This window comes from Botryllus schlosseri, chromosome 12 (assembly GCF_051294905.1).
Source record: "Botryllus schlosseri isolate E-star chromosome 12, Bs_hap1, whole genome shotgun sequence".
Lineage (NCBI taxonomy): Eukaryota > Metazoa > Chordata > Ascidiacea > Stolidobranchia > Styelidae > Botryllus > Botryllus schlosseri.
The window spans coordinates 17501172-17526179 of record NC_137247.1 but is presented as its reverse complement, the minus strand read 5'-3'; the positions used below and the strand labels follow the sequence as shown (position 1 = coordinate 17526179).

Sequence of the window (25008 nt, the reverse complement as noted above, 5' to 3'; positions counted from 1 at the left end):
ACTTTCCGTTCGCTTGCGTGAATTCTGTTTTTGTCATTGGAATCTCACGCATTGTATATACGCTGCAAAGTATACTGCGTAATTCATTAAATCAACAGTCCAGAAATAGGCCTTTTCGTCTACGTCTCTCGAAAAACCTCGTTGGTGAATTTGACGTCTCTTTGCGGTAGCTTGCGTATGCAGACCTGTTGAACCAGCTTTAACGTCACCTATATGCGGCGCTTAAATCTGCAATTCCAATTACAGATAAGATCAATAATATACTCCACGCGTGATTTGCTGTTTGAAGTAGTGCTGATATAGATGCCAGAAATAATATACCCATGAGACTGAATATACCGCAGGCATCACAAATATGAAATAAATACACAAGCAATATTCGGAGGGAACAATTTCAATTTTGCGTTTGAATATAAATTTGTTTAAATCAATAAATAAATATAAATGTGTTTAAATCAATAAATATTGTGAGGTAGCCTGTATTAGCTTTCCTAAGGTATTTCAGATGACCTTTGGGGTATTGTTCGTCATTCTTCTTGTTAGCAATGTTGCCGGATCAATAATTTGCAGTTTTATTATTAATGTGCAGTTTTAACGACTGCACGAAACGTACTTCGCTACATGGCTACATGCTTGATGCGTCGTCATAAGTTTTTCGAAGCTATTCCTACCATGCGTATATGCGATAAAAATAATAACAGTATTAATCTGGGCGGTTGTTCCATGGCAGTGAAGATTGTCTATACGCCTGTCTTTGACGACTATTTTTTCACACATCCACAGCCCGTAGACAACATTGGCGATGAAAAGTCGACAACAGTTGCGGTGTTCCCCTGAAAATATTGCTTACATATTGCATTTTCAATTCAATTTCAATTTCATTTCAACTGCAATGCGTCCTCTCGATCTAATAATTTGTCCACGAAACATTAGCGCAAGGATTTCATTGTTGCACGTTACTTGTGACAAGTAACGTGTTGCATATACGATAATCTCAATTTCACGTAACATGTGAGGCGCCATAACTGGTGGTGAATATGTGATTATCTGAGTGTATATTCATTATTATAATCGTAATGAGGCAAAATGGAAAATAGAAAATATATCACTCCAGCATTTGTATCATGTTTGAACTCTTGACTCGCATAAGAACTGGCGTAAACTCAACTTTCTTCCACTTTTCATATAATTGAAACCGTTCCAAGTATTTGCTGCGTCAAGAATTGCCCGCGTGTATTTATTCGTCTGATTGGACAATTGAACGTATAATCACAGATGAAGCACAATAGGTTAGTAAAATAGAACCTACAATCAAGGTCAGCGGTGTTATATCTTAAACCGAATTTCTTTAAAACAGCCGCCGTATGATTAGAGGATTAACACGCCGTTACAAATGAATTTATATGAAAACGCCACTTTCTTGATGAGTAATGTCAGGCAAAGGAAATGCTTGTTAGCAGATAGGAAAATTGCTAATTATGTTGCCTCACTATTCAAGGCGCTTACTGTCCGCATACAATGAGACTCCAATTATTGAATTCAACTGTGCTGCAGTCTGCTTATTATTACAGGCAACAAGTAAAACTGAATGTCGTGTCGGCGCTTACAGTCTCGCGTGACCTTTTGCGTCAAATCCGCGTTGTTATTACAGGACATGTCTATACATATAAACAATACTTAGGCACACTACGTAAATAGTATGTGACACAATCTGCTTCGAAATAAGCAATAATTACAAACCGCCTTTCATTGAGTCATCGCTGTCACTGTGGTAATCAGATCTAAAGAATTACGACCATGCTTCGCGGGCTTAATCTCAGGCCGGGTCGGGCAAAGACTTTTCCGCATAGCCCTTATGACTCTGGGATAGCGTGTAGAGAGAAACGGTGGTGCTGACGCGAAAACATGACTGCTTCTTCACATCTCCACCGTCCAAGTACCTTGATGGAGCAGACGAAAATAAATTTTCATACCTCTCCTTCTCCTCAACCTGCAGAACGTAGATATTTGCTGTGAGATAGCATCAGTCGTCGACGAACGAGTCTTCGTGTTAACTGCCAGAAAGATCCAATCTGACACATCTAACCCTTACCAATGTGTGATTGAAATCTATAAACATTGCTAGGGATCTCACATGGAGACTTTATCAATTTAGACATCTGGCATCGCGCGACTGAAATGGTTCCATATTTGTAGCTTATCAACCATCGTATATAGTCCTATACATCCGTTTCGTCTTCACCACCAACCCATCATTATAGTGCTATGTATTGCCAACTAAGTGTGTCATGGGCGGATGGTTAGAATTCATATTAGCCATGCCCACATCGGCAAAAAGTTTGGCATACATTTGTGTTCAGGGAGATTCGTGTGACTCAGTAGCGATTCGTGAGATCTGCCAATATACTTGAAGTAGAAAATGAATATACTGAAATGTGATCAAATGGGTGGTTTCGAACGATGAATTTGGTGCAACTTGTATCTTCGTGACTAATGCAGAAAGACTTATGACACTATAAGTATAGATCCAGTTACCTTGAAACAGTGGTCATTTGACTTGGTTCTTATGACAATTTCACTGATAAAAGCAATGCACACTTATCCCCTATTTAATTTCGACTCCGAAGCGTTCAAAGTGAGTAGTTTTATCTAAAATCTGTTCAAGTAGAAATGGAAATAGCCTGCAAACATAACCATTTGATTAAGAAGTGCCAGCAAACCAACTGAAGTAGCCTATATACTCAGAAATAGTTAATGACCATCTCTGTTTATGGATGACATATAGAAACACGCGACTACTTCGGATGTATACGTAGCCAGTATAATGATGTTGAAGCGTGTGCGAATAAAATCATTATGTCATGGATATTATTGTCATGGATCTAGGGTTGCATTTAAAACAAAAATCAATTAAAAATAAAATTGTTCAAAACAAGGCCCTAATTTAAAACATGTTTTTCATTGTTGTTTTTGTAAGCGATGACGTCATGAATATTCAATTGTGACGTCATAATGGATTGAAATTGACAATTGAAAAGATAAGGTAAATATAGCTCCTTTGACGAAATATCTGTACTATAACTGTTGAACCGGCTATTTTGAGGGTTCCAACCATCCCATATCGATATACTCGGCTGAATCGGGTGGTAATTGTCCGTAGGCTCATACAACATGTTTTTTGGAAAGTATTTACACAATTATGGCATCATTTTACAACTTAAAAAAACGCAATTTTTTAGAGGCCTTTGTTTAAAACACTGTTTAAAACATGTTTAAATAAAGTGTTTTTGAACACCGTTTGTTTTAAATGTAAACCTACATGGATCCGTTTCGACCAAAGAGAGGGCTGCCAAAGGGAGGGCTAAAGGGCCTTTCGCTACGTCCACTGACTGCACCTGTTATTATACGTACTACCGTATTCTTGCTAATTCAGGCTATTATGTGCCTGTTCAGTTCGCTGTCATTGCAAGTACACCAAGGTCAATCACAGTTTCCTAACCTATCTTTCGACATCGAAGTGGATTGCGGCCTACAAAACAACTCCGCGCCTACAGGCGTATAATCGATATCCGCCAGATGCGGGGAAAAACCTTAATTAATTTCGATGGTCGATTATTATTATTGTGGTTGCTATCTAGTCTGGTGTATTTAAATCATTTTGCTAATTGCAAATAGGAACACGTTTTACTGCCTGCGACAACATGATGTTGAAACTGTGAAGTCAAACAGATCTCAACTTGAAAATTGTCACGCTAGAGCCATTTCAATTACAGTGTTGGAAATTGCTGCACGCTGCACTTGACCCATAGTTTTGATACAAATTGTGTAAATGGCATCGTTTGTGGATACTTAAACCTTCTTGGTAGGGATGGTGTGAGCGTGGGGTTCACGTTCGCGTTCTGTGTGTGAACCTCAGATATTTAGAGGTTCACGTTCACAAACGAACCTTGGTAGGTTCTGCACTGTGAACCTTTTCCAGATATTACAATTTTCACTTCATTATAACATCTTTGGTTGATATTTATTGCATTTCAACTGCGGGCCACTATATGCATGGCGCTGACAGCATAAGAAATCAACACTAAACGAGCATGCACCTTGACAATCTCAGAAATTTTACTTACTCTGTTACAAAAGTTTGCTCGAATATTTCGTGACGCTCTGCTGTAAGCTTGACCCGCAATCACACAACGCCAAGACCGAAATACACTACATGTAGGTAGTCAGCGAATGATGCTTATTCAACCCATCAATGAAATTGATATCGTTGTCTGATGTACAAAATCTAGCAGGCGTACTGGGTCGATCTTGATTTCATATGTTTATAGTATCATAAAAACGAAATCCATGCGATTGGGGTGTTGGCTATTGATGTATAACTTGCCAATGGGGTAATATCGATAGCAAGTATAGGAACCCTTTTTAGACTCTGCTCGATATCAACGTAACAATACTCGCACCCCGAATACATTGTCCGGTCTGGCCTAGTCCGTTAAGGCGTAAGCTTATATTCCCTTGCAAGTCCTCGTCGAAATTGTTGGCAAAGGGACGGTAGATATTGATTTTATGGGATTATTATAAAATTTTATTGCCCCAGATGATACATTTAGCGACGTTAAAAACGTCAATATGTACTTCAGCATTGTGGCATTATGTGGACGGAGTCGTCCTTAGGTATCGTGTGCATTATAGGCTATCACTTCACTGAAATGCAGGGTTGGAATTACGAATATGACGTCACGTGACGTCATGAGGTTCACGTTCGTGTTCACACAGAACCTTTCAAAAAGGTTCGCGTCCACACGAACCTGAACCTTTCAGAGGTTCACACCATCCCTACTTCTTGGTGTTCATCCCCCAATGTATATTGTGCAAATTATACCATTCATGGAGAACAAAGGCTATTGGTGGTAGGCATTCGCCATATTTGTATTGACAGGCGATACTGTAGCGTTATAGCAGGGATATCATTTATCGCAGTTATGTCGGCGGTCCCATGAATATTTATACCAAAAAAAAGAAGTAGAACGTCAGCTATTAATGACATGATATTGCCATCAACATGCGTGTAACGGTTAGGACCAATTTTCAACTTAGCTCAATTTTTAAACTGGCGTAAGTGGTCTTAGAGGGCAATTTCATCTTCATAGCAACAAACTGAATCCGCTTGTTGTCTTTCCGAACTTAACGCCGAGTTATACATACATTAAGAAATAGAAGACCAAACGGAAGCAACGGCTGGGTATTCCATTTTCGTGGTAGTTGTTTGTTAGTTTAGTGAGTATTCGACCAGCGTCTCAAGACTAGGAAATGCCTCCAATAAGATGTTCTCGTTCTTGATGGGTGGCTACAAAACGTTTAATGAATTTGTTGAATCTGGAAATCTCTGACATATGTATCTGATATATTTCTATACCTCGCGTCATTATAATGTTTTTCGACATAGATTTTATTGTCGACTTCATCCTTTAAGCTGTGATGTTATTCAATTCATTGAACCTCTCAGTACTCTTTGAAGTGATAGGAGGTTTACCGTTGTCGGATGACGTTTAAAAGCCAGGTGCCTAAAAGTCGTAATGAATAGCATCCGAATGTTTAATTGCTAATTCTTGTTCACCCGTTCACAATTCAGACTACAAAACAGAAATAGTGTCGTTCTGATGATAGCTGTTGTGCCACAAATCAATTTGCGGGCAGCATTTGTTCATAAATAGTTCACATTGTTACAAAGCCAAAGTAGTATTTCCTCACTATTTGAATGGAAATGAGTTCCAAAAACTTCAAATTCCATTTCTTTAACACCTTCTCCTCAGTGTGTTATACAAACTGCGATATACTTTAGCTGCGCAGTGTGTTGATAATTGTATATACCACTTGCCATTTCGATGACTTGGCCAAACCTTTTCTTATTAATCCGATGCGTAAAAACCACATGCGTTTAAACATAGTCTATTATGGAGTAGCAAATATTAATAACAAGCGAAGATTTAACAAAATCGTTATTGCAAGCAGTCCCCTCATTAGGCAATCACTAGTTTCAGCAATAATTCCTGGCGTAGTAAAGTATGAAAATGAATGCGTGTCTGGCATGAAAGTCTTGAAACATTAACTGATGTCGCCGATTTGTCAAGTCTGATGCATGCGTATTGGTTTCACTATTGTAATTATAATATCGTACGCTGATAGACGATCTTTAAGTAGACAGCATGCATATTGCACGTGGAATCATTATACCTATTCTATAGTTATATAATTAATGCGGTGAATTTCCCGTTGCTGCAATAAATCCATTGTTATAACAAATTAAGAATTTCGAATCCACTAAACACGATTTTTCCGCCATTCGAATGTGAAAGCGAAGTTATTTTGTTTGTTTTTCTCGTGTCAGGTGAAGTAAATCGATTTCATATCATTCAATTACGGTATCGCCAGATGTTATCTAGGATTTCTCGCTGTTGTTTAGTCACATTGTTTTTTTCCGAAGTTGAGCATACCGACATCAGCGGAATTAAATTCTGCAGGGTTATTCCAAGGTAAAATATTTTGATCAAATTTATATATGGAGTGGATAAATCGCATTCTTCCAGAAGTCGCCATGAATTAAATACGGCCATATCGGAAATTCCAATTACCGATTACATTTGAAAATTTTTGTACCGACATATTCTAATATATATTAAATATTTGAACTTGTCTTCACTCTACAATGTCACTGATAAAGTCACTAATACCTTTTCCAGGAACAATGTCGTGGGTGGTTGATGTCTAAGGATAGATTCCTAATTTCGTCAACAACTTATATGCCTAATGATTAGGAACATAGGAAGTCAGTTTCTATGATCGAAGCACCTGCATGAGTTCTTTCCGTGTCATATTAGACAATTGTTCGTGTGCTAAGCGAAACTTCTCACGATAGTTAGGAAAGCAAATGAAGCAATGAACGAATTTTATGTAACCCTAATTGCACAGAACATGTGGATGAGAAGGGAATCCGCCAGAAGATCCAAGATACAATCGACACCACAACTTTGTATGCTGTGTTATGAATTGATAAATAATGTTATTTCTCTTCAGTGAAAATAGACAGATAGCGATAGCAAATCAATTTCTTTTTTATATTTATTAGATGCAGATTATAAAGATGTAAAATTGCTAGCTACAAATTTCGAATCGTATACAAATATGTTAAATTATCTTGCAATCGGAAAGGATTATACTTTCGAGACGCAGCGCTTTATCTCTAGCATTGTTTATTTGCGAGAATCATCGCTGTTTCCGCATTGGTTGATTACATCTTTAAGATACTCACTAATATCTGTCACATTTGGTAGAGGTCTATACCTTACGAGAGACTTAACTTCGTCCCGTTTTGAAATTCAACCCCTATAGCATAGCTCTTTCTCTCAATATTTCATCTATCTATCGATGGCTAATTTACTATATCGGTTTTATTCAACCCGTCAGCGCGATTTTGTTTCCAGTCAATGCAAACGCAATCGAAATTGCCCCGTCGCATTTTCCAATTTCGTTATATTGATTTCGGTTGATATGGAAATACAAAGGTCTATGTTGTGACTGCTATGCTCAGAGTCGAAAATGTTTTGCGTGTATGTTAACTGTAAATCGTCGCGGGAAGTAATTCTTCCACGGTGAGCGAATGTCTATAGCTGTTTGAAATTCACTAGATTTCCAAATAAGTTCCAATATGAATTAATACTACGTCCTCACTGGCGATGCAGGTTGAATTGGTGGGTTGTTACATAATTTCCAAATTACATTTTATAACAACTGTGGAACAAACGAAGACACCAACAGTTTTCCGGTGGTTTGTCCGGAACTGAAACAGCGGCACCAGATACTGAGAACCATTACACAGGGAAAGAATCTTCCACTTAACTTGGACAACTTATTGGCTGGCACCGATATGTTACAACATGTAATCGATTTATAGTTGCATCAAGACGACCCATGTAATCATTGACTTAATATTGCGGATATCATCAAGTGGTTCACAAATCGAACAATTAGTTTGTGTTGTTGATGGAATGGATTAGCTTGTGGTGCAAAAGACCTTCGTTGTAATAAGCACCATAACATGATTTTATTAATAATAATAGTAACAATAATAATTTACATTATTATCTATGGTGGAATCATATTCAATATCCCATTCGAAAACATCGTCAAACAGATTTTGGAGCATCTACCAATATATGCTATATATTAGGGATGGTGCGAACCTCCGAAAGGTTCAGGTTCGTGTGAACGCGAACCTTTTTGAAAGGTTCTGTGTGAACGCGAACGTGAACCTCATGACGTCACGTGACGTGATATTGCTGATTCCAGCCCTATGCATTTCAGTGAAGTGATGGCTTATATTATTGACCACATAATGCCACAATGCTGAAGCACATATTGAAGTTTCAAACGACGCCAATTGTATCAACTGAGGCAATCAAATGATATAATAGTCCCATAAAATCAATATCTTTCGTCGCTTTGCCAACAATTTCGACGAGGACTTGCAGGGAAATATAGGGCCTACGCCTCAACCGTCTAGGCCAGACCGTACAATGTATTCGGCGTCTGAGTATTGCTATTGCTTGATATTGAGCGGAGTGTAAAAAGGGTTTCTGTGCTTGCTACCGATATTACCCCATCAAAAATTTATAGAGCAGTAGCCAACACCCCAATCGCACGGATTTTTTTATGATACAATAAACATATTATATCAAGATTGACGCGATACGCCTGCTAGATTTTTACATTAGACAACGACATCAATTTCATTGGTTGGTTGAATAAGCATCATTCGCCAAATACTTTTACATGCTACATGTAGTGTATTTCACTCTTGATGTTGTGTGATTGCGGGTCAAACTCAGAGCAGAGAGTCACTAAATATTCACAAACGGAAAGCTGAATATTTCGAGCAAACTTCTGTAGCAAAGCAAGTAAAATATTTGAGATTGGCGGGTGCATGCCCATTTGGTGATGTTTATTTTTATGCTGCCAGCGCCATGCATAGAATGGTGCGAAGTTGAAATGCAAAGAATTTCAACGAAATATGTTATGATGACGTGAAAAATGGTGATATATGAAAAAGGTTCACAGTCCAGAACCTACCAAGGTTCGTTTGTGAACGTGAACCTTCAAATTTCTGAGGTTCACACACAGAACACGAACGTGAACCTCACGTTCACACCATCCCTACTATATATATCTATATAATCATTCAATCACGAATTCCTAAATTCTGGATCTAATTGGCCATTGTCAAAATTATTCACCGACCCGTGTGCAGAAGTCCAAATGCCCAAGTGGTTACATGCTACCATGACAATGGCAGATTGTTTCAGTCTTGCCTCGGAGGTTCATGGGGTCTCTTCGTCGTTAACTAAGTTGCATATAGAGCCGTTTCCAAAGCCCTGAAGAAAAATAAACCGAACTTAAAGTGGGCGGTAAAGCAACGATCAAGATGCACGCACAGATGTGCGAGCGAAAGTGATAGGCAGAATAGAGAAAGAGAGAGAGAGAGAGAGAAAGAGAGAGAGAGAGACGCCCGTTAAAAGTACGAAAGCATTCCACTTTATAATCACGAAATCCGTGCCTTGTTGCGCATGACCGTTCCCGGCGATAGGCACCGCTGTTGTTTTGACAGTCATAACAATATTTATGATCACCTAGGTCAAGTATGGAACGATTATACCGTAAATTATATCATCGCACCAATGATTAGGGCCTGGCCTTCATTGTAAGTAGTTTTAAATTGAAAATTTTCTATCGAACGTGACGAAAATAATCATGCATCAACATACAAATATGCGAAATCATTTGATGTATGCTCTAAAAGTGCGCATCTCGTTATGCATCTCGATTTCCCTATCTGGTTTTATAGGCACGTTGCACAAATGATGCATATGATGCAAAACAACAAATCAGTAAATTCGGAAATGCTAGTGTCAAATGATCACTTATCCTTAACCAACATACGATGAAAATTCATTCAAAGTCACTTTCAATATAACTTCCCCTGGAAAGTAATAATTTTCAGATGATACGGATATCGTATGGTTTGATCCACTATATAGTTGAAATATTTTCTTTCATATCTACGACCAATACCAGCATTTCAGTCCACGCGGGAATTCCCGCCAGTAAGCAGACACATGACACACGTTACAATTCAATTGCCGAGATATGTTGTGCAGCAAATTTAAGACATCGTATACGTTTTACACAAATTTCCATTTGCTCTCACACGATTATCAACAGTCGTAAGATAAAAATTGGCAGATACTCAAAAAGGCGTTCCAGAAATGAAGTATGGCTATACTATATATCATTTTGCGTATTGACTCGTCTTGTGTTCTGACACGTCGGAAAATATGTGATGTCACTTGCAATGATAATCGTGGTATGAATAATGCAGCATATGATAATTTGATTCGACAACCGATACTTCACTGCACGTGGATGCATGTACGACATGTACGTTTCCATATCATATTAAAGCGCATTAAAGTTATGACAGGTATATATATCTGAATAAGGCAATGTCTCGAAATATTACCGAGAAAAAGTGAAGACATTCTGTCAGCGAAGAACCGACATTTTGCCAGATCGTGTGAAAAATGTTCGCGTATGATTCGGAGACTGGTCAAGGTCCACATACATTCAAATTTCGGCTTTATTATAAGGACGCTACATCATACCGTCTTAGCATGTATTATGACATCATTTGGGTGCTCAAGGCGTCAATATCATTCACGACTTCCCATTATCAAATAATTATATTCTAAATTAAAATTTATATGACAATGTCCAAAATGTGGATAGAGTGTGTAAAATTATCATGAAGCTATGGAAGTAGGAAACATTTTTTGATGGAATCACGATTGCAGATTTATGCAAACCAGAAAATAGCATTTATGTTGGAGAGAGAGAGAGAGAGAGAGAATCTTTATTCGTATACATTACATATCAACATAACACTACAAAAAATGTAACAGTGAAATGCGACATGCAAGGTAGACGGGAGGCTCGATATGACATAGTCTTCAGAGCCGAGCCACCCGGGACAGGAGCAATTTTCACAGTCGATAACTAATGTTGGGATTTTCTAAAATCGCAAACGGGGATAGAAGCTTTAACGATCTCGATATTATCGTGTGCTGCTTTGCTGCTCGCTGTAATATTTTAATTTAAATGTAGTTGCACACTACTAATTTGATTTTTAACGTAGTATAGTCAAAAAATATGGGAAGGATCATTCCCGGGGGTAATTGAAATAGAGACAGCGTATCGTTGTGATTTTCAATAATGTTCTGATTTGTAGGACTTTACAAATTCATGTCAGTATACCTGAATTAGAATATATTCTGCTTACTAAAAATCATGTTCTGATGAAATATACTTCTATCTGTGGCCTTCAATATCATGTAGTGATTTTATAATTGGCCAGATCACTCTCACGCTCTGTCATGTTACCTATAGTATACAAAAGTGGTCAACGTATAGTCGTCGTTGGTGTTCAAGTAAAAGTAGAAGAAGTGATTTCGAAGTAAGTAAAATAGTTGTTTTTCTAGAATTCAGACTACTGTCACGTAGAAGTGGAAGTAGGCCTAGTCTATAAACATGACCATTTGCGCAAGTGGTGCATGGATAGGCCAAACATATTTGACTATCCCATCAATGTAAAAGTACTTCGTCCCTGATCATCTCTGATAGTAGGGAAATGATACTTACATCGGGGCTACCCTCGATTGCTTCCAAGGTATGGTTTAGGCAGGGAGTCTCAAACTCAAATGTGCTCGCGGGTCAATTTCCTACAGTTGTTGATGACGCCGCGGGCCGGAGCACCAGTAGGGGTATTCAATGTATATCAAAGTAGGCCTTATTTTACCGGATGAGATTGTCCAATTCTCGTCACACATCGTAAAAATGCGGTTTACTATTGCAGCAATGCACGCCTGGCACGGAAAAATCACAATTTATAAATATGTGAATAAAATTGTTGTTGTACTTGGTAGGGAGTAAGCATAAGTGATGTCTGATGATTAGTTGAAGGTTTTTAGAGTAATTTTAGAGTGAATTTTGACTCTTCAAACCCGTTGTCAAATATACTTGAAAATCGAAAATTTCGATTCTTTTCGCGGGCCTCGTGTTTAAGACCCTTGCTTTAGGCATTGGGTGTTCGACTGAGACGCAACGCTCCCTATTTGCAATCGATAATGCGGGATAATTCGGATATCTTCTGCAAACCCATATGAGATAGTTTTACGCCAATTTTAAGAACATGTTCGCCCGGAACAGTTCGTATATTACTCGACAACTTGTGCGGCATCACGCTTTTCCCAATTACCAACAACATGGCATATGATTTGATTAGTATGATTAGAAATTCTATATGAAGTTTTAGCTAGCCCGTAATATCTAACACATTATATTCTTGGTAGTCCAGTTGATTTTTTTCGTTTTCCCGGATACATATCTGTTTATGTTGTAAAAAGACGCGGTGGCTAAGGATGGTGTGAGCGTGAGGTTCACGTTCGCGTTCTGTGTGTGAACCTCGGAAAGTTAGAGGTTCACGTTCACAACCGAACCTTGCTAGGTTCTGGACTGTGAACCTGTTTCGTATAATACAATTTTCACTTCATTATAAAATCTTTTGGTTGAAATTCATTCCATTTCAACTGCAGGCCACTCTATGCATGGCACTGGCAGCATTAAAATTAACATCAACATCAAACATCACCTTGACATTCTCAAATATTTTACTTGCTTTGTTACAAAAGTTTGCTCGAAATATCCAGCTTTCCGTTTGTGAATATTTAGTGACTCTCTGCTGTGAGCTTCACCCCCACAACACCAAAAGCGAAGTACACTACATGTAGGTAGTCAGCGAATGGTGATTATTCAACTAATCAATGAAATTGATATCGTTGTTTGATGTAAAAAATCTGGCAGAAGTAGGGGTCAATCTTGACTTTATATGTTAATTGAATCATAGAAACCAAATCCGTGCGATTTGGCTGTTGGCTGCTCTGTATAACTTGTTAATGGGGAAATATCAGAAGCAAGTATAGAAACCCGTTTCACACTCTGTTCAATATCAACGTAGCAATACACAGACGCCGAATACATTGCCCGTTATGGCTTAGCCGTTATGGCGTAAGCTTATATTCTCTTGGAAATACTCGTCGAAATTGTTGGCAAAGTGACGGAAGAGAGTGATTTTATGGTATTATCATATCATTCGATTGGCCCAGTTCATACATTTGCCGGCGTTTAAAATGTCAATATGTACTTCAGCATTGTGGAATTGTGTGACCCGAGTCGTCGCTAATAGGTATCGTGTACATTAATATAGGCCGGGGGCGGCCCGCGAGAGTATAAAAAATCTTTTTAAAAGTTTTGATAAAATGCGTACTAAAAATCGAATTAATGCAGGGACTTGATTAACTTTTTCTTAGTATATTTCACCAGTGGTTTTCAAACTGAAGCAGGGCGCGAAGCTGAGCTCGAATGAAATTTTTTTTCGCGCTCCGCGCGATTTTCATCCGATTCATAGTTATTGATATGTATTTAGTCTGAATTACATATATTTAAAAATCTTTCATCCACAGTCGTAACCTTCCATGCCATCAAACTATCCGTTAGGTTCACTAGCATCCTGGGTGCGTTGGATGATATGACGATAAGGGTGCGCGAAATCTTTGACCTTCATAAGGGGGCGGGACGTGTCTTACAAAGTTTGAGTACCACTGCATGGTCCAAGGTAAATACTTAATATCACAGCGGGATAGCTGCAACGAGATTGACATAATTTGGATCACCAGGGGGATTTCAGATTGGCCACTTAATATTCATTTTTAATTATTTCAGTGATGTGCTTATAAAAAACGCTTCGGGCGTGTCTTAGGTAGATTCGTTGCGTAGTTTCGTTCGTATGCGTAGAATGGGGGTATTTATATTTTATCTACACATAGTAGAAGCGTGTTTGAAGCTAACATGGTTATGATCATGTCAGCATTGTGTGTCCTAGAACTGAGCCAAAAGTGGAATTACTAAATGTATGAACAGATCGCTGCTCACAGATTTATATTTCATTCCTGTTCTAAGAATCGGGCTAACCGGCTTTCATCTCTATAGTTTTGACAATGGTTATAGAGGTTCGCCAGCCTATGAAATCTCGCCACTATATGTTTCCGACGCGTGTTAGATATCATCAAAGCAATATTTGGCTTGTTTTAAATAGCACATATATTGTCTCCATGTCCTCGCTATATAATCAAATATCAATATTGCATTTTGGTTTATAACACCAATTTTATATAGTGCGGCCCGCGAATGAATTCAGATGTTGAATGCGGCCCGCGAGCTCAAAAGTTTGCCCACCCCTGATATAGGCTATCACTCACTGATATGTACGGTTGGAATTAGCAAAATGACGTCACGTGACGTCATGAGGTTCACGTTCGTGTTCCCACAGAACCTTTCAAAAAGGTTCACGTTCACACGAACCTGAACCTTTCAGAGGTTCACACCATCCCTAGCGGTGGCCAGACGTGCCTGATCCTTATCGTGACACGAAATGATACGGATTAGTGAAAAGCAATCGAATTAAACATGAGAAGCTTACGTTTCAAAGTTGCAATGATGTAGGCTCTTATGTACACGTTGTATAATTTTAATCTCGGTTAAAGTATAAGAGTATAGTATTTAGGGGTATAGCTCCAAAACACCAGTTAATCTGAAAGACATGCAGTCAATTTTAGAACTTATCGCAGTCAAGCTTAGTATCGTCGATTTGTTTAGAAACCCTTATGTAACGAATTTATTGATATCCGGGATTGGAATTTATTCCCTGCCGTTTTCTATTGCAAAAAAAAGTGATTAGGCAACAGTTTCCATTTATGGAAGCTGTCGTTCTAATACCGTCACGTTTTTACCGCAAAATACGGGGTTGTCAGAAATTTATTGACAGCCTATGCGAAACTGTCCGGTGGCCATGCGAGCTAGAGATAACATTTCTGCAATTTTCTAAATGAGAGTACATTTATTAACCACGGGTTCACTTACGTGTTTTGCTGCTCTGTAACACGAGCATGTGCATGTAAGAAGCATATGCCATCATGATTCTTTTCTTCGATGTTTTACCGATTTACGAAACAAATGTTTTAATTGCCAATGATCATCAGGATCCTACCATTAATTGTAATTTCGGTGGATTATAATGATTATTTTCGCACCTTGAGCACGATTCAATTTCCGGTAGCCACGTGATCGGGACCTAAATACTATTGGAAACACTCCGACACTCCGGAAAGCCAAGACAATAACAAATGTCGCATAAGAAACATGTGAAAACTGTCTGTCTCAAATAATACTGAACCTTATCAGCGAAATTTCCATTTCGGAAGTTGAGCTTATGCTATTGCATGAATTTTAAAACATATTTACTTGGAAATAGCATAAGCTTGCCAATATTGATGTGTCAGGCAGAGTCATGAGGTGCAATTAGGAATTTAGTATTTATCCTTGGTTAATCATCTACAAACTGAGGAATTGATAAAAGACAAGAAAGACAAGAAAACCTACGGTTAGCCAAAAATCGACAGCTCAGCGCCATTTTCAAAGTTTTAATTCTGAGATTACATAGTAGCTGCATTGAAATCAGAGGGATTTTAATCATGGGAATTAAAGGCAAGTAAAGCAAATGGGATTTAAGTGGAATAATCTATCATCCGCAGGATATTTATGGACACAGTTTCCCACAACATCAGCGTTATCAGATGTAATTAGACGGGGATTGGAATCTAGTACTTATATCGATAGATGATTTCTCACCTTCGCGAAACCGGATATAAAAAGTATGGCTGAACCGATTGATTTAGTCCTACAGAATTGACATTTAAACGCGAGCCCTTGGGGTTTGACAATCCAGGTGCTGTTGTGGGCATGAATCATCACTAAAAGTCCTTACGTTAGGGGAAAAAACTGGCATGGTATCTATTTATGATTAGATATGATTTTTATACTTGCTTATTCAGCCAATTCGGTGCGTGGTTGAACTCTTGACTGGTTTCTGTGCGCTACAATACTTAGAGCATATACGTCCGCATCTTTCTTAGCACACAGCAAACGGTGTAATGATGCTAGTTTATTTAATGAAACTGGCGACATCGTTATGCTTTGTATCAATATCCCGATCGGAAAGCATCAATTGTGCTTGGCAAACAATCAATATGCACTCAAAACATAGCTGGTGAGGTACGAACGATTTCTACTTTTCCGGAGTGTCCTGGACTAGGGATTGCCTACTCGTGCAACTTCATCAAGGGGCAATATTTTAGAGCAGTGGCTCCCAACGTGGGCGATATTACCTCCCAGTGATCGATTTTGAAAAAACAAGGGGGCGGATATACCAAAGGCGGCGACTAGGGGCGATATGGGGATGAAATGTTAGAACTTTCAGTGAGATATGTTTAAGTAACACGGTCAAAAAATGCAGGTGAAGACGGCTTGTTCTGCATATATGACTCTAAAAAAGGTCAACTCAACGGAAAGTAGACCCGGAATCCGATTCTCCAGGCACCTGCCACATCGAAAAATGGGCTTTTTAATTCCCAAGCGATCAGAGTTAGGAGAATAAATTTCCCGATTTATGCCCGCTTCCGACATCCGATCCGTAAATATAGGGGGCGGCAATTTGTGTCGGAATTGATAAGGGGCGATGACTCGAAAAAGGTTGAAAACCCCTGTTTAACAGTGTTAGAATACTTCCACTTCTACTTGAACAGTTTTTAGACAAACTACCTAATTTTTACAATTGTATTTTGTAAAGTAGAAATTCGTTTGGAGGATGTTTGTATCACTTTTATTTCTGAAGGTAATATCATATTAACTGGTTGAAATATTATCTATATCACAGTGACTGAATACAGTTTAGGAAATTGCTGCTATTTATCGTTTCATTAATCATGACGCCTCTTGCAATTTCTACAATAGTCAATGATATCAACTGCTAAAAGTTTGCGACCCCGCGACAACATCCACTTTTTGAAAATACTTCCTTGGATACTTTTCACACTATCATATTGTACTGCCACATGCAGCAGTTTTGGCGTGTCTTGGAAATGGCTAATTCGTCTCGTAATTGAAGGAAAGTTCATGGCGTAACTTCTACTTCTACTTGAGTGCCAACGCTGACCAGTTTAACCATCCTCTGGTGTTATTTTATATAAGGGAGGCATATAGTAACATCGAGCAAGATCGCAGGTACAATCGGAAATCGTTATTTCCGTACATTTGGAGAATGGCATCAAGTCCTTTGGTGGCATTCTTGTGGGTTTGATTAAACGATCGAACAAAATGAATCACTACATTCTCCTATCGGAATCTGCACTATAATAGGCCTTTTAATTAATCTCTCTTCACTTACACGGTTATATTACGATTGCATCTTATAAGCAAAAATATTCAAAATCGTTATTGTGTGGGGATGACAAATTAGAATTTTCTATTGTGTGCCATTTTATCTTGTGTTCTTGATTCCAATGTTGGTAATTTTAATTGCTTTACATCCTGTATGAGGTTTTGCAACTCATTCAAGTCCACGCTAATGTCTACCAGAATGCTACTAAAGTCCTCGTGTTATTTCATCTTCGTCTTGAGCTTAGCTCCATTTTTAGTACTTCCTCAGGCTAAGATTCACCACCATAACTTTTACCAACTATTTCAACCGTGTTCGAGTGTGTTAGGTATTTGTACGAATAAGGAAATGCTCATTTCAACATTGGACTTGGGCATTGGCGTCACAAATATAGCCTCCTATAATATAGCAGGCTACGTATGTGGAGAATCCTATATCCAAAGTCCATAGCTCAACTACGTCAAATAGTGTTCATGTTGCATGCCCATTGTCCGATCTGGCCGTTCAATTTCCACTATGGTAATAAAGCATAGTGTCCTATATGGTGTTGACACAGGCAAATCTCACGCCTCAGTGAAATTGTATCACGTCACAATTTCCATTTGGCTACAGGCAATTTGACGGTCATTTCTGACCGGCTTGCCGAGCATTAATTTTGGTAAAACGGGTATCAATCGAAAGCTGACTCCGCACTAATTACGAACATATAAATTTTATTCCGCGCGTGGCCCTGGAACTCCAACAATCAGCCTCGAATTTTTCATTGTTATGAAGATTGGCATTGGGACGCAACAATGCTGGACAATGCTGTCTGCCTCTTTTTTTCTTGAGCTACTCTCTCGTTTCGCCATACAGCATTATTGCGTCCTAATGCCAATCTCCATAACAATGGAAAATTCGAGGCTGATTGTGGGAGTTCCAGGGCCACGAGCGGGATGAAATTTATATTTTCGTAATCAGTACAGAGTCAGCGTTCGATTGATACCTGTTTTACCAAATTTAATGCTCGGCAAGCCGGTCTAAAATGACCGTCCAATTGCCTGTAGCCAAATGGAAATTGTGACGTGATACAATTTCACTGAGGCGTGAGATTTGCCTGTGTCGACACCATATAGGACACTATGAATAAGGGCTCACGTGCATCCATCCGCTTGTCGTCTTATACGTTAAACATTATATCACAACAGCTCTCCCTAAAGGGGACCGACGGCATTCATGAGGTTGTCAAGTATTTTATGGCCCCTCGCTATTATTCATCCACGTTTGCGTATAGTCATATATTCCTGACCCTGACTTTTATTCGAAATACGCTAGAGTCGATGAGGAAAGGTCAATCAGTCCAATTATATTTCACACAAAACTATATGCCACAGTTTACGGTCTCATATAATGGTTCATAATTGTGGTGAGGCGATTACCTATCTACATTAGCAGTTTCAATCATTTAGTAAATTTCAAACAATTAGACCTGCGCGAATTAGAGATCTTCATTTCACAGAATAATTTACGGGATATGATGCGTGACGTGAGAACTGAGCAGTGTCATCGTAATGCAAGGACGAAAAACGCGAAAGGTACACCTGTTGCATGTTGGCAATTTTACGCAACCGGAATATTAGGTGATGGTCGTGGGAACTAGAAATTACCAACTGATAACAATCTTGACTAATTTCAGAACTCAAGCTTGCTAAAATAAGTTTTTTGTTTGCGCGGAAAATTTCTCTCGTTTTTTCGGCTACTTTTTTATCTAGTGACATATGAGTACAAGTATAGTCAGTAACGAAGTGCGTTTAATTTTTAGGAGTATTCGAGTGGGGTGTGCCTACTCCCACTTAGTCATGTGAATATACTTTAAGACTACTTCCACTTCTACTTAGCGTTTTAGGCAAGACCACTTACTTCTATACCCATGGATTATGACAATAAAGTAGTTTTTGATAGGTTGACAAAACTTTTACGTTCCTGCATCTTGGGAACGGAACAAATTTTCGAGAAGTGAACCTATTTGCATTGTCATTAGTCATGTTGTGTTATCTGCGGGATGTTAAATGCGAAAGTAACTTCGTTTGGCCACCAAAATTATACCACGCCTTGACCAAATCTTAATCTTTCGACACGACTGACTAGATTAATTCTGAGATCTCTTACTCCGCACTGCTATCTTGAAGTGGTATTGTCACGTTTTATGAATCGCTATTTCTATTTGCAATTGAGTGGAATTTACGGTACTACTTCTACTTCTACTTCTACTTCTACTTGATTAGCAATGCTGACGACGATAGACGCCTGTGTATATTAGGCGGCCATTTAATGACTTACCAGCCTTATTATCAACCATTGCCTGGGCCATCACAAACTTCGTACAGTACAATAACTACGAACCCCTGTCGTACAACGTCGTCAGACTGTATACACGCTGGCAAATGTAGTGACGAGCCCTGTCGCTCCGATACCACTGGAAGAGTATGTACTATCTACTGCGAGTGACACATAACAGGAAAATTTATGAGACACTGCAATGCGGCGATCAACTCGCTCATGGTGGAAAAGACCTCAAAGTAGAGGGCCATATCTACCAACAATAGCAACCAGCAACCAACTTCGTGTGTCACATTATTACCGTCCAATGGCAATGTTGCGTTTCACAATTAGTTAATCATCGTTGGTAACAAGTCTGAGACATCGACACAAAATTCCAGAGCACTCGCTGTTCAGTCGTTTCCAGAAATTATGGATCTTAAGGGCGATAATATTGCATCCAAACGACGCATTCTGCTTCAACATAATGCGAATATGTCTGCATGGTCTCTCTGATATATAACTTCTGACCAGATAGGTATGCGGCAATAGGTATACATGCAATGTAAGTCAATATAACGATATAACTGGTCGCTGGTTTTTTACAAATTTTTGAGTCACTTTATTAAGCAGGCCATTGGTAGTACATCGTATGAAAATACTTGCAAGTCACGATCGAGTTCCGTTTCACATAGACCTCATTGTAGGATAATGCACGCCTTCCGGCTGTCGTGAGGTTTGTTAGATTGGATGTGTATACTGATGGTCTTAGATGTTCGAAAGTATCGGAATGCTTCCCTTGCGATTATATCACAGATATAAGTACATAGATCATACTGATCCTTAAACTGTTATCAGCATACATCATGGATTAATTTTAATCAAATGATCAAAATGAGTCACATCACCTCCGGAAATCACTGTATGGTAATTTACAATCAGAGATTATACGTTAATGCCGCGGATTATTCCATGTGCATAACCATGAAGTGATTTATTGTAACCTTAGTAATCTGTGGCAATAACGCGCACACGATTGCGGTTTCGGCCTCTGGGATGAATTAAGCTTTTCATTTAACCATCTGTGTGTAGAAACGGGAAACGCACGTCATAAGGGACTTGCGGTTAGGTCGTTTGTCCTTGAAGTTTCGGAAGTGATTTGGATAAGTGTGCGATGAATTTTCTCAGAACCAGACTACAACGAGCAGACACCTCGTTTTCAATACATCTGATTTGCTGATAGCAATTATTCAATCGATTTATACCATTGACAGCTGAACGCTATTGTTATTCACACCATATCATTACTTTGCCTATAACACAAGGAACTGAATTTAAATAGATTCGTGACTCTTCATAGTAATAGTAACATTTATGGCTTAGCTGAGTTACTCTTATTATCATGGATTGTCTTTTGCTTCGCGCTTAAGGAGATCGATGGAAAATATTTATGACAAGGTTGTAATGACTGTAGTCGCAATTTTCACCGGACTTGACTTGACTCCAGTCATTACTTGTAATAGGACATGACTCTGTTCGAGTTCAACTGAGTTCGACTCCAAAATTCCTTTCCAAGTGTCAGCGGTTTATCTGGGCCTCGCCATCTAATGTGCGTAAACGGTGTGTAAAAAAAAGCCTAGATGTTGACCGTGCTCAGAGGTGGTCAGTAACGAAGTTCTTCTACTTTTTGAAGTACTCAAGTAGTTCCTTCTACTTCTGGTACTTACTCAAGTAGATATGATTTTCGCTACTAACACTTCGTAATATTGTGTGATCTACTTACTCACTTTTCGCTATTTTCAGTTTGTCAAGTAGAAGTAGTTTAATCCTGCAATCAGGAAGATAGCCTGAGGAATTTTGGGGCTGTTTTCAAGGAGTATCAACATTTAATTTTCATAAAAGTTGAGTAAAGCCCAGAAATTTCGTCGCGCTCTGCGCTCAGTGGATACGTAGTAACCAGTATGATTTCACGAAATTATCGGTTAACATAATTTAGGTAGCGGGTTGGCGTTGCTCCGTTCACACCGCACTGTCGCCCTTCACCCATATGAAATACTTCACCGCAGTATATATTGCTCATCATAACGTTTGAAACTGATGTTTCGCAATCTAGCATTTAGTTATCATATCGTAATCTAGCAGTCCATGGCGTGTTCTAATCTGGAAAAGTGGACTCTGACTTTTTTTAGTTTTAGAGCTTATTTAGCATACCACCTTTGAAACTTTCTGGACTAAAGACATGAAATACATTTTCCGCTTTTAGAAGTAGTATGTATATTTCACTTTCAATTCCCAGTATACTTTGAGTTCTTTTGTCTGGATAAAAATATATGTTGAAGTATAAAAGCAAGTGTAGTAATGCCTTTAGCTTCCGGAAATAAAGCTACACAATATAGCATTTTTACGATCCTCCATATTTTTTAGTCACGTTTACTAATCGCGCAAAGTGTTTACACCGTATCCTATTCAACGTCTCCGTATTTCTGTTCTACTAAACTACGGGCCTTATAATATGGGGGAGTGCGCCAGCATGATATTTTCTATAACTTGCTGTTCGATTAAACAGAGGATTAGTATCGCATTTCCATATCAAGTCTATCATTTTCATCCCATGATGCGGACGAATGCTTATGCTGTCGAAAATTGAATACCTCCTGGTATGCATCAATATGAATCAAGCTCGGCTCCTTTCGCATAGCTCGACCGACTTACACCTTTCGACACTCCCTGCGAACGAATTACGATCGTTTTCACCTTCACTTACTTACTTGAGTAGATTTAAAGTCAGACAATTCTACTTCTACTTCAAGCAGTTTTAGGTTGCTTATGTAAGAAGTACTTCTACTCGTGCTTGAGTCGATTTTTTTCATCGCTACTTCTACTTCTACTTGGGTAGCTTTCTTGTCTACTTTGACCACCTCTGAGTGCTACAGGTCGTCAAATCATAATAAATAATATCGGTTTAATGAAAATGACCATTGTCGTAGAAAATACCACAAACAACAACGACATTACTCGACTAGATGTGAGTCACTATTTGGATTGCTTCGACCTATGCTCGAACAAATTTTTGTTTCCGTTTCCTGATCCATAAAAGTCTTCGTGGTTTTCCGTACATCTCGAATGTTTATCATATTTGAATCGGGACTTATTATTTTACTGAATAAAAATGTCACTTTACTTGCCTGCCTATTGCCAATCTACGTTGTCATCTCAGCTTCAGATAATGCGATTTAAATCCGTGCATAGTATACACAAGGGTTACGTTTAAAACAAAAATCTAATTAAAACGAACATGTGTAAAACAAGACCCGGGTTTAAAACATGTTTTTCTATTTTTATGTATTTTTTCAAGTTATGACGTCACGAATATTCAATTGTAACGTCATAGTCGATTGACATTGACAACTGAAAATAGGGCCTATAGGGTAGATATAGCTCCTTAGACGAAATAAGCTTCCAGCCCCTGTCATATACGGACCAAAATAATCTTTACTATGCAAGACTAGATCGTCATGCAGCATCACTATCAGAACTTTCATTACGTACCAATGATCTATATTTACGTACTATAGCTGTTGAGCCGACTATTCCGAGGATTCCAACCGCTCCATATAGTATACGTCGGCTGTAACGGGTGTAAGCGTCCGTATGCTCATATTACATGTTTTTTGGAAAGTATTTAAACAATTATGGAATAATTATGCAACTTAAAAAACATACAATTTATCAATTATCAATCTTCAATCATTTGTTTTAAATGCATCCCTTGTATTATACACCGTAAATAAATAGGTGGGAAATGGGAGCAATGACCAAATTTTTGCCACTTTTTGCGCCTTCGTGGGCGGTACACGAAAGCATCGCTGCTCTGGCACATGTACCCACGTGAAATGATCCGTCTGTCTCATTTACACGGACTGGAACGGGTCTGAATACATAATTTGGTACTGGGAAAGTGCGGATACCGTTATTTATTACCGTAAAGTGGAGATTGGTAAATTACACGATTTTCGTCTAAAGGACATTGTGTGTGGATAGATGCAATAATTTCCACATTCGCTGACTAAGCCGTATGGGCGATTCGACTTATGTACAATAATAGGTGTGATCGTCATGACGAATAACGGTAAATAAGGTAGTATTTATAGTATCGACGATTTCTGGACATTGGACATACTAGTAAGTGCGTATTTATCCAATACAAGCCTTCACGAGAAGACGACATGATAGTGTTCTGAGACGTTCCGTCTTCCATATGTATGATCGCCATATTGTTCTATTTTTAGTATGACGCACCAACCTAAAACATATAGTAGCCATATATACCGCGACAAAACCAGATTGTTTTGTCAACAGCGAAACAATTACAATAAATGCCCATATACGGTCCAATATGATTTTCTCTTCACGACAACGGCTGCGTGATATGACGCATTTTACGTAGAGTTTCGAGATTACCAATCAGATGCAGTCGTTTCTATCAGCGCCGGCGTGAGATGCGAAAGAATTAGTTATCGCGGTTTAGAGTTTCGTTTGATCGCTTTATGACGTAGTGGTCAATAATTTTGAATTTCGGCAAGCGGTAGCGTCTACAACACACTGAAAGATGATTTGTTTGTGACGGAGAAATATAATGCGAATTTTCGTGGTGAGTTTTATAAATCCATTCTCATGAAATAAACTGAGATAACCGAAATAAAGATCAGGGATTGTGACCTCTGAGACGTCGATATGATGATTCATTAAACCACGAAATGTTTCGTGTCTCCTGACATGAACAGTACGCTGCGGTTAGATATGATTGTTTGTTGATTCCAAATTGACGCTTCGCACTAGCTATACTAATGACTTCACCTGTATATTGCCAGTGAACGTGACCAACACCACGCTGATGTCATGCAATGAAAAGCAGAACAACATTTTGGTACATATGATATATTTCCCAGCCCTTTTGAGTACTGTAATTCGCAAATTTCTGTACAATCATCCCGTGCTTGTCGAGTGTAAAGGTATGGATCAGGGGTTCTGTGCATTATCCCGTAAATCTCCTAGCCTTATAGAGAGTCTATTGCAATCTGCGGGGATGGATGAATAGCGTGCTGATATAAAATGATCACTAATACTTTGCTTTACTCGCAGAATAACAGCATTCTCAGATGCTTTCCGAAGCTCTCTACTTCTGTGACGATCATTTAGAAATGCTCGGTGCCACCAGGACCCTAAGTTTTTTGTTTTGTTTGTTTGTTTTGTGGTATTCCTGGTGTGCGTCG

General features: G+C 38.7%; 1 protein-coding gene across 1 annotated transcript in view; it reads left to right on the top strand.

Annotated features, from left to right (window-relative positions):
* Nucleotides 1–25008, top strand: part of LOC145452768 (afadin-like) — a 259770-nt gene that overhangs the window by 146349 nt on the left and 88413 nt on the right. The window lies entirely within an intron of this gene.